The sequence below is a fragment of the Heptranchias perlo genome, unplaced genomic scaffold (genome assembly GCF_035084215.1).
Source record: "Heptranchias perlo isolate sHepPer1 unplaced genomic scaffold, sHepPer1.hap1 HAP1_SCAFFOLD_47, whole genome shotgun sequence".
Lineage (NCBI taxonomy): Eukaryota > Metazoa > Chordata > Chondrichthyes > Hexanchiformes > Hexanchidae > Heptranchias > Heptranchias perlo.
This window is the reverse complement of record NW_027139484.1, coordinates 8,734,320-8,746,007: the sequence shown is the minus strand read 5'-3', so window position 1 is coordinate 8,746,007 and position 11,688 is coordinate 8,734,320. Positions and strand designations below refer to the sequence as shown.

General features: G+C 44.4%; 1 non-coding gene across 1 annotated transcript; it reads left to right on the top strand.

Annotated features, from left to right (window-relative positions):
• The first annotated feature begins 9,148 nt into the window (after positions 1-9,148).
• trnav-uac (transfer RNA valine (anticodon UAC)) lies at positions 9,149-9,221 on the top strand. The gene has a single exon. It is a non-coding gene; the product is annotated as a tRNA-Val (tRNA).
• Positions 9,222-11,688: the final 2,467 nt, after the last annotated feature.

Below are 11,688 nucleotides of genomic sequence, written 5' to 3'. Positions count from 1 at the left end.
TTAGGGATGGGCAATAAATACCGGCCTCGCCAGCGACACCCACAGCCCATGAACGAATAAAAAAATATTAGTTTCAGGTTCTGTTTCAGTTTAAGGTGCTGTATTAGATTAAGCTGTTGTATTAGTTTGAGGTACTGTATTAGTTTGAGGTACTTTATTAGTTTGATATGATGTATTACCTTGAGGAATTATATTTGTTTCAGATTCTCTATCCGTTTGTGGTACTGTATGAGTTTGAGATACTGTTTTAATTTGAGAAGCTCGATCAGTTTGAGGTGTTATATTAGGTTGGGGAATCTGTATTGTAAGGAAAGAGTTAGTCTTTACATTGAAGTAATATTAACGTTTAGCTTTTGCCTCTTAAGTAAGGAAGTATAAATCTCTGTTGGGAGAATGAAACTACAATCATAAGACAGATTTGCTTCATTTTATATGCATGCATATGTTTAATATGGAGACTAGTAGATTCTGAAGTCCAGAAGCTCTTGGATTGTAACTGATATCATAATACTCGTAAGTTTAATTATCCTTTTTATATAAACAATTCTCTGACAATCATAACAAGGCCGTTAAATCATTCAGAGCTGGTGTGTATGCGTGTCAGACAGCATTGTGTGCTATTCGTCTTACCAGCTTCATAGGGAAGCAGGAGAGGTGTGACATCTGTATGATTGCTACGTATCATTCCAAGCTGATGCAGCGGGAAAGGGCTGTACTGGTGAGAGATAAACACCATTCTGCTTTCTGGTCAATGGGCAAGGCCATATGTTTTAACTAACAAGTTCAAAAGTTATATTTATAATTAATGCCTAAAGCAGAACACCTGGCTGTGCAGAAGGAGCCTGTTTTCACCACAAGGCGACATCTAGTGGAGGAGTTTAGTTAGGTGATGAGGGAAGTGATACTCTGATAACATCGAAAATGCTGGAAACACTCAGCAAGTCAGGCAACATCTGTGGAGAGAGAAACAGAGTTAATGTTTCAGGTCAATGTCCTTTCATCAGAACCAAGTTGGGCAGTTGTGTTAGGTAATAGTATGAAACATAGGTATTGTTTCACTCATGTGGGCTGATTTGGGTACTTTTCTGTCTTTGGAATTTGAAGATCTAAAGTAAATTCGATCGAATCCGGGACCTCTCACATATTTGGACTAACAACCGCCAAAGCGAAAATCATACCCATTGACCAACGAGCCCACTGATTAAGACCAGTGCACTCAAGAGCCAGCCATCGGAAAACCCTTTTTGGTGGCTCTCGTTGATCAGCAATTATGAGGACAGGTTGCACAGACGATACTTGCATTCCCTTGAGTAAAGAATATTAAGGGGTGATCTAATTGAGGTGTTTGGATGATTAAAGGGATTTGACAGAGCAGATCGAGACTATTTCCTCTGGTGGGGAGAATCCAGAACAAGGGGGCGTAACCTTAAAATTAGAGCTCGTCCATTCAGGGGTGATGTCAGGAAGCACTTCTTCACACAAAGGGGAGTGGAAATCTGGAACTCTCTCCCTCAAAAAGCTGTTGAGGCTGGGGGTCAATTGAAAATTTCAAAACTGCGATTGATAGATTTTGGGGCGAATTCAGGAGTTTAATGACTGACCTTTTTTTCCCTGTGACATGTATAGTTTCGATCGATGAAATGTTCGTGAAAAGAGTCAGTGTGAGGAGAGTCAGCAGGACATGTTTTTCCGAGATACTTCCTTCAGACCTGAGACCGAAAATTAGTCGTTTCCGTAATGTAGCGGTTATCATGTTCACCAGTTACACGCAGAAAGTCCCCGATTTGCCCTCGGAGGGAAGCTTTCTTTGGGACTTGCTCCCCATAAACCTCCAGGGTCGAGTTTCGTCAAGCGTGAAAGGGGCTACAAACCTTTTAAAATTTAACAGCGGCTGCACTAAAGATTTTTAAGCAGACTCCTAAAATACAGTATGTAAAATGGGAAGGGATACAAGTTCATGACATGCAAAGCACAAAGATTTATTAACGTTTTAATTGTCACTTGGCAAACAAGTTAGCATTTCCTTCAGTGTGCAACAAAACGTATTAATGGTGATTAAAACAAACATTAAGTGTCTCAGAGACTTGAATTATTTTTGTGCAATGAACTATCCCCAACCACTGGGGAACACTGCATCAAACATATATATTTAAGTATATAATAAGTGTATATACATATATAATATATGCTATTAGGAGCCCTCGTGGCCCAACGGTAGTGCGGTTGAATTCAAAGCAAAATGCTGCGTGTCGAAATCATTATTTATTTTACCATTCATATGCGCCTGGATAATTTCGGAATTAATGCTTTCTTAACAATAAACGGAACTTTGGTCACTAGTTCTGCGGTGTCAGGGAGGGAGGCGTCATTTAAAAATAAACTACTGGCAGCGGTGAGCAAGTTAAGGCACAGCAGGTGTTGGGACAAGTGAGTGAACCGTCTTAGTTCAGTTGATTGATGCTTAAACACCCGGGTGCTTGATTCTGACACATTGATGGGCCCGAGGGAATTTTACAAGTGATGCTCATTGCTCCCTGTCATTGATAATTGAAATGAAATTTTAATCTGGCAAAGCCGGCGAATAAACTTTAAATAAGCGAAACAAATACTGAGCAAAATTAATCGCAATGTTTGGGGGGAAGTGCAGCTGAAAAGCAGAAGATCTGAATGGAATGATCAATAATTGAGCGGAATACATTGCTCGACTTGTTACTCGATTGCCTTCTACACCATGGAATTTAGGAGAACCTGTTTCATGGTTTGCACTGAACCCTTGGAGCGGAGCCAACAGCCGGCTCGCTGCAACAACCGACAAGGAATTAACAGTTTCCTCAGGCTTGGCTAGCTCAGTCGGGAGAGGCATTCACCTCAGGATCGTGGGTGATGGTTTCAACTTTTACACTGCACTCATGAGCGGACCCCAGCGCTCCATTTTCGCTGAAATGGAGAATTTCTCCGCCACCTTTTTCTTGATATCACAATTGCTGGCGTGCGAGTGAAAACGGCCCTCCGCTTCACTGTGAGTGCAAGAGACAAGTCTGGAGGTGCCGCGTGGCGTCCAATGAATGTCAAAACTTTAAAAGAAGAGTTAGCGATTCAGGTACACAAACCTCACTGTTGGATAAGAGATTTTTTTTTTGTCAGAGGTTCCAGCCTTGCCTTCATCTCTTGCCCTTTGCGAGGCACTTGTTCCGGTTTAAATGTACAAACTGGGTGAGTTGGTGATCGGGGGGATTGCAGGAGACTCAGAGGCCCCGGGTGAGACACAGAAAAATCCGCCCAAGCCTTGTCCCAATATAAGTTTGTGGAAGTAAACACGGGAGGGGACGGTGTGACGTTCCAGTCAAACCCCCTGTCCGGGAACGCCTGGATTTTAAAATTCTCATTCTTGCTTTCAAATCCCACCATAACCCTCGCCCCCTCCCTATCTCTGTAACCTCCTCCAGCCCTACAACCATCCCAGATCATGTGGCTACAAGAGCAGGTCAGAGGCTGGATATTCTGCGGCGAGTGACTCACCTCCTGACTCACCAAAGCCTTTCCACCATCGACAAGGCACAAGCCAGGAGTGTGATGGAATACTCTCCACTTGCCTGGATGAGTGCAGCTCCAACAACATTGAAGAAGCTCGACACCATCCACGACAAAGCAGCCCGCTTGATTGGCACCCCGTCCACCACACTAAACATTCACTCCCTTCACCATCGGCGCCAAGGCTTCTTCGACAGCACCTCCCAAACACGCGACCTCTACCACCTAGAAGGACGAGGGCAGCAGGCAAATGGGAACAACACCACCTACATGTTACCCTCCAAGTCACACAACATCCCGACTTGGAAATATATCGGCCATTCCTTCATCGCCGCTGGGTCAAAATCCTGGAACTCCCGACCAAACAGCACTGTGGGAGAACCTTCACCACACGGACGGCATCTGTTCAAGAAGGCGGCTCACCACCAACTTCTCAAGGGCAATTAGGGATGGGCAATAAATGCTGGCCTAGCCAGCGACGCCCACATCCCATGAATGAATAAAAAAAATCTCTGTGCTCCTCCAATTCTGGCCTCTTGCGCATCCCCGATTTTAATCGCTCCACCATTATTGGCTGTGCCTTCAGCTGCCTCGGCCCTAAGCTCTGGAATTACCTCCCTAAACCTCTCCGCCTCTCTCTCCTTTAAAACATACCTTAAAACCTACCTCTTCGACGAAGCTTTTGGTAACCTGTCCCAATATCTCCATCTGTGGCTTAGTGTCAAGTTTTGTTTAATAACCCTCCTGTGAAGCACCTTGTGACGTTTTACGACGTTAAAGGCGCTATTTGAATGCAGGTTGTCTCCTCTGGTTATCGACCCTCCTGCCAATGGAAACAGCTTCTCCACATCCATTCTATCAAAATCCCCTCATAAATTTTAACACCTCTATTAAATTTCCCCTTAACCTTTTTTTCCTCTAATGAGAACAACCCCAGCTTCTCCAGTCTCTCCACATGACCCATCCCTGGACACGATGCAAGGTGGAGGGTTGCAACCAGGTTTGAAAATTATTGCCATCGGGAGCTGGACAAATCGAAAGGAACCGAAATGACAAACAGCTTTGTGAATCTGCTGATACGCTTTGGGAAACGGAATTGGAGGCGAAGAAAGGACTGACCATACAGGCGGACAAGACGCAGCTGAGTCGGCATGTCCCCCTGGAACAGTTACTCTGATGTTGTGGGTGCAATTTCGAGGTCGGAGCCATTTAAAGCGCTCCCAGTTACTGCAGATCAGGGATCAAAACCTGACATCAACGATCAAAACCTGACATCAGCGTCCGGACGCTCAGAATGATTTTTCTTTATTTGTTCATGGGATGTGGGCGTCGCTGGCGAGGCCAGCATTTATTGCCCATCTCTAATTGCCCTTGAGAAGGTGGTGGTGAGCCGCCTTCTTGAACTGCTGCAGTCCGTGTGGTGAAGGTTCTCCCACAGTGCGACTGAGTAACAGACAAAGCACCGGTGGGCACGCCGGTTGCAGGAGAGCTGGTTGGCGGTGATATCGATGCTGTGAGCGAGACCAGACCGTTTCCATGTTTTCACAAACAATGTCCCATCCTTTATTTCTGGGAAAGTAACACTGATGGTGGTCAATTGCATTTCTGTGGCTGCAACATGCAACTTTGGCTCGGTGACACGCTGCTTTAGTGTATCTTGCAAGAAAAAGAACCGCACGGTCTCTGGCGCAATCGGTCAGCGCGTTCGGTTATTAACCGAAATGTTGGTAGTTCGAGCCCACTTAGAGACGAAAATTGCATCTTTCTTTCCCACTTTAGGATTCATTGCCTCATTCTGGAAGCCCTCAAGCCGGTGTCAGGTTTTAATTCCTGATTTCCAGTAACTGGGAGCACTTTAAATGGCTCCGATCTCCGAAACTCTTTTCAAGTTTTCTGATGTGTGATTTGGCTGCAAGAAAACACTCTGTGAACAATGTGATCTGAGCATGCCTGATTCGCCATAATTTACACTGCCGTCGGAAAACAGTGAAATGTTTGTTTCGGCGCGATGCTCTGGGATTCCCTGCCTGACCATCGCCACCGATCCTTCTCTGCAGCCTTCCGAAATACAGCGCAGTGAATGTATCCCTGTGAAATGAGCTCCTGGACAGTAATAAGGAAATGAGTTTGGCTGAGGGATTCTGTCCCGAACACGGAGTATCAGGTGTTAGGTTTCCGGAGTGTAGTGGTTGTCATGTTCACATAACACGCGAGAAGTCCCCGGTCCAAAACCGGCGAAGAACATTTTGAAACGTAGCTCCCATTAACAATGAGTAAATATTTAATGATTCACACAGCTGATTCAATGTGAACAAAGTCCATATCTCCCAGCCCTGTTGTTGCAGTCCGCTGGGAGCAGGCGATTGAAGCGAGGGTGATATTGGGGGTGAAGGCTGCTTCCAATACTGTCTCACACCCGGTGGGACCTGGCGGAGATTTGATAAGCCCTATCTATTCAACCAATAAATGAAACGGTGTTTGAGAAACATTCATATGCACAATAACATCCCGGACCCTGTCTTCAGAGTGCGTGGCGCAAAGGTCTGACTCCAGATCAAAAGGCTGCGTGTTCGAAAAAAGACGCGAAAAGCAGAGACATGTTTTGTTTTCAACACGGCTGGTGAAATGGCCGGACTATCATAAATTAGGGGTCGCCTTTGAAACACTTAAAGGAGACTACTAAAAATCACTTGGTGCAAATTTAAAATCACGGTTGCTATTCATTTCGGTCTGAAAGAAATAACAATAAACGCGTCAGTCAGCGCCAGCGGTGAGATGGTGTCGATCTTGTTTGCTGCGAAGTTCACCGCTGGGCTAAAACTGACGATGTCCAATGGACGCGAGTCCACTCAATGTGAAGGATGAGCTCATAACCAACAGGTCCCGTCAACGTCAAACACCTCCTTTCTTGTTCAATCGAGGGAGCAGAGGCGAGTACATCATCAGACGCCAGCAACTTTAAGAAATGGATCAGATAAAGGCACAAATGCAAGTTCCAAATCTTTTCAATGCAAAGTTATTTCACTTTATTTAAAGTGTCGTGAGGCTGAAAACGGGTCCCAGATGATTGGCGTTCACTCTTAACGTGTTTTCCAGTGTTTGTCCATCAGGTTTGCAATTCAATTTGTAATGGATATTGAAGATATTTCAGGATGATTGCACAACATACCATGTGTAAAGCAACCATCTTGATAACTTCAATCATCACACACTCTACAGCGACGCTGCAGAGACCCCAGCACCCCTTTCAATATTGTTTTTCTTAACTCACAGTTTTCAAAAGGGAATTGGATAAACGCTTGGATGGAAACATTTTCTGGTCTATGGCGAAACAGCAGGCGAGTGGGACTAACTGGACAGCTCTATCAGAGACCTGGCACAGGCACGATGGGCCGAATGGCATCCGAATGGCGCTGTCTTATTCTATGATTCAATTAATAGTTCAATTTCCGCCTTTCACTGAGCCTCCCTAAATGGAGCGCAGTAATTGTGTCCCTGTGAAATGAGCTCCTGAACAGTAATACGGAAATTAGCGTGGCTGAGCTGTTTGAAACTCTGGTTAGGCTCCGAACAGGAAATTTCCTCTCTAAGTTTGATTAGCTTATCAATTATCTCCCCCCTTTCCACCTTAAATGTCTTTACATATTTTTTGATCTCTTCTTCTACTGTCACGCCCACAATACCAGTCTCCCTGGTAAATACTGAAGCAAAGTGATCATTTAATATTTCTGCCATTTCGCTGTCATTGCCTGTGAGTTTGTCGTGACCCTATTCCTATCCTAAACTTTCTTTGGCTGTTGATGTGTCTAGAATTCTTTGTTTTTTTGGTATTCCTTTTTGCCTTTCTAATAGTTCTTTAGACTTCTTTCCCAGTCTTTTCACATTCCCCTCTCTCCTTTATTGTCCAGTGTGTGCCTTTTTCTTTAGTTTCAATTTTGCCCTTGTTTCTTTATTCACTCCTGGTGTGTCATTTCTGGCTAGTCTGTTCTTGCTTTTTAGTGGGATATATTTCTCCTGGACTCTGTTGATCACCGTTTTAAATGTTTCCCACTGCTGTTCTATTTCTTTGTCCAGGTCATTAATATGTCAAACATTTCACCGTTGGAAAATTCTCAAGTCACATATCCATGACAAAGCCAGTTGCTTTTGTGGGATGAGGAAATCAACTTGGCAGAAAAATCAGCTGCAGCCCAATCCACAAATAAAATATTTACACATCTTAGTAAAAATGTGCACTGTCAGAAGTGGGATTTGAATCCACGCCTCCGGAAGAGGCAGTGACCTAAACGCAGCGCCTTAGACAGCTTGGCCATCCTGACTACCGATTTTGTGTTTCATTCTGTATCATTTCTGCACCGTTGGCCAGTGAAAGCAGCATAAAATTTTAAAATGGCATTCGTTCAATGTGGGGATCGAACCCACGACGCTGGAGTTCAGAATCTCATGCTTTACCGATTGAGCTAGCCGGGCCGAAGCGCTTCCAACCGCGTTATCTTTTATTGCAGCAAGCAAGAGAAACAATCAATTTCAAATTATTCGAATCAGTTCTGAGGGAGAGAATAAAATGTCACTTCGAAAGGCACGGACCAATCAAGGACAGTCAGCAAGGATTTGTTCTGGGGAGGTCGTGTCTGACTAACCTGATTGAATTTTTCGAGGAGGTGACAAGAAGGATCGATGAGGATAGCGCAATTGATGTAGTCTGCATGGATTTTAGCAAGGCTTTTGAAAAGTTCCAACCTGGCAGATTGGTCAAAAAAGTAAAGGCCCCTGGGATCCAAGGGAATGTGGCTTGTTGGATGCAAAATTGGCTCAGTGGCAGGAAGCAAAGGGTAATGGTCGACGGGTGTTTTTGTGGTTGGAAGGCTGTTTCCAGTGGGGTGCCGCATGGCTCGGTACTTGTTCCTTTGCTTTTTGTGGTATACATTAACGATTTGGACCTCAACTTAGGGGGCATGATTGAGAAATTTGCGGGTGACACAAAAATAGGCCATATGGTTGATAGCGAGGAGGAAAGCTCCAGACTGTGGTGGTTCAGGCTATTTTCTGATAACAAGGCACTCAATCCATCTATAAACGAATTTTGAACGAATACGTGTGTTTGACCCAGCACAGGCACGATGGGCCGAATAATAACCTCTTGTGGACGAATATAATACGATGATACGAAGTGTTATCAGACGGAAAAGCAACACATTCCAAATAAGAGCAGAGAGAGGAAACTAGTCTAACAGCATAACAGCACGGTGAGATATTGTATTTGAGAAGGATGAGGAGGGATAGTTTATCATGGTGGTAGTCACATAGGGTATCATTTGTGACTTTGATAAGGACCATTTCATGCTGCGACAGAGGTGGAAACCAAATTGGAGAGATTCAGCCCGGGCGCGGCCCCATGGTGCGGGGTGAGACGGAGGGGGGCGGGTGGAATCAGCATATAAGTTTAAAACGGTACTCGCCCAACATGGGGCTCAAACCCACTACCCTGAGAGTTTTTAAAGATAAGGGGGAGCAGCCACTGTCTGTGTCTCTTGCTGCAATGGAAAGAACACATTCCAAGTACGAGTAGAGAGAGCACACCATTCAGCTACCCATTGTGTAACATACCATGCCATCGGTTTCCGTAGTGTAGCGGTTATCACGTTCGCTTTACATGCGAAAGGTCCCCGGTTTGATCCCGGGCAGAAGCATTATGTTGGAACTTGGTCTCAACAAACATCCAGACCGATTTTCTTCTCCTTCCATAAAGGGAGACAGTGGCTGTTGCCGTCTTCTTTGTCACCTGCATATTTTACTTCATTAAACAGATAATTTTGAGTGAGAGAAAACTGATCCACAGTGACGCTCTTTTCAAGTTTTATTCTCTTTTAATCTGGAAGGATATATTGGCTTTGGACAGAGTGGCTTTTGAAAGGAGTTAGTCGGGTGGGATGGGCAAACCTTTTCCAATGGTGGGGGACAATGGAATACGAACCAACCATCTCCCAAGTTCTCCCGAATTCTCCGGTGCAATGGGAAACCGGCCAACAAAAGCGCTTTCATTGACCGTGGAGGTTCAGACAATTTTCTGATAACAAAGCGCTCAATCTATTTCTCTTGTCTATTTCCCGATGTTTCCGGATACTGTCTGCATCTCTGCCCTGTGTTTATCTCACTATGTGTCCACCTGCAGGGTGGTTTTTGAACGAAGATGTGTGTTTGTCTTCTGTTATTTGCATTAAATAAATGAGGTCATCAGGTGCTTCCCTCCCGGCCAGAGGCAGACTTTGGAGCAGGGTTCTGTTCATTGTGAAGACGCAAAGAAAACTTGAATTGCAGAATTGTTCAAACCGGCTCTCAGGGAAAAAAACTGCGACCCCGACGTGATTTGAACACGCAACCTTCTGATCTGGAGTCAGACGCGCTATCGTTGCTCTACGAGGCCTGGATGCTACATTGCGTGTTTGTTTCAATCAATGTTTGTCAAGCACCGCTTTAGAGCTCTGAGATTGGTGGAATGAGTTGGCTTTCAAATCCCCGCCCACTCCCACCGGATGTCAGGCAGCATCAGAAGTCGCCGTCACCTGTCAGCGGCAGCATGGCGCTCGCTTCCATCGCCTGCTGTCAGCGGACTGCAGCAAATCCAATTACATTCATCCTGCACCCAGAATTATCACATCACAGGAAAAGGATGTGGGGAACTGCTCAAGTTACAGAACAGGAGGGGAAACTTCTAAAAAACACTTAGACTTTCGGTGTTTAGACTTCGATTAGAACTGCAAAAAAGAACGTGTGAAAATATAAACTGTGGGTGCGATGTTTCTGTCTGTCGGAAACTGCTCAAAATACATAACAGGACGGGAAACTTCTGAAAAACACGTGGACATTCGATGTTTGGACTTTGGTTAGAACTGCAAAAGAGAACGTGTGAAAATATAAACTATGGGTGTGATGTTTATATATAAAGTGAATGTTAGCGGATTTCTCCCGTTACTGTCGCAACTATGGGTTGTTAATTCATCAACAATAACTTCTGCTAGATTTTAGCCCGAGTGGTTACAAAATAGCAAGTTTAGTAGATTGACTTACAACAGAGTTGTACCACAGCTGTCTTCAACATTACATTAAACAGGATTATTATTATAATATAACTGTCTACAGATTACATTAATGTCAAGCAATCAACACAACTTGACCTGTCTGCGAATCCAGATATATCAGACCTGACCTTTGCGGACTGCCTGTGGCAATGGACTTCTGACTGACCCCTATTGAGAGCTCTAACATTTGAGAAGGGAGCATGCCCTATCTTTATACGATTCGGCTACATTGTTCTGTACGTTAACACCACTGATCTTAACTCATGATCGTAAACCATCCGACTTTGCTGACTCTCAGAAACCACCAAGGATTGTTTCATGTCTTCGTGTTTATTTAGCCTTTCTCCGTCATCACGTTTTATATGCTTATACTAGGTTAGTACAACCTGGAGATCAGGTGTCCAGGACACCCAAGTTTCTGTGGACATCAACATTTAATAGTTTCTCACCATTTCAAAAATATACTGTTTTTCTGTTCTTCCTACCAAAGTGAATAACCTCACATTTCCCCACATTATACTCCATCTGCCACCTTCTTGCCCACACACTAAAACTGTCCATATCCCTTTGCAGACTCTTTGTGTCCTCCTCACAGCTTACTTTCCCACCTAGCTTTGTATCATCAGCAAACTTGGATACGTTAAACTCGATCCCTTCATCAAGTCATTAAAAGTCTTCTATAGGCATATACATAGTAAACGGGTAGTAAGAGGAGGGGTAAGACCGATTAGGGACCAAAAAGGAGATCTACACATGAAGGCATAGGGCATTGCTTAGGTACTAAATGAGTATTCTGCATCTGTCTTTACCGAGGAAGAAAATGCTGCCTAAATGACAGTAAAAGGGGAGGTCGTTGGGATACTGGATGGGGTGAAAATTGATAAAGAGGAGATACTAGAAAGGCTGGCTGTACTTAAAGTAGATAAGTCACCTGGTCCGAATAGAATGCATCCTTGGTTGCTGAGGGAAGTAAGGGTGTAAATTATAGAGGTCCTGGCCATAACCTTTCAATCCTCCTCAGATACAGGGTTTGGTGCCAGAGAACTGGAGAATTGCAGATTTTACACCCTTGCTCAAA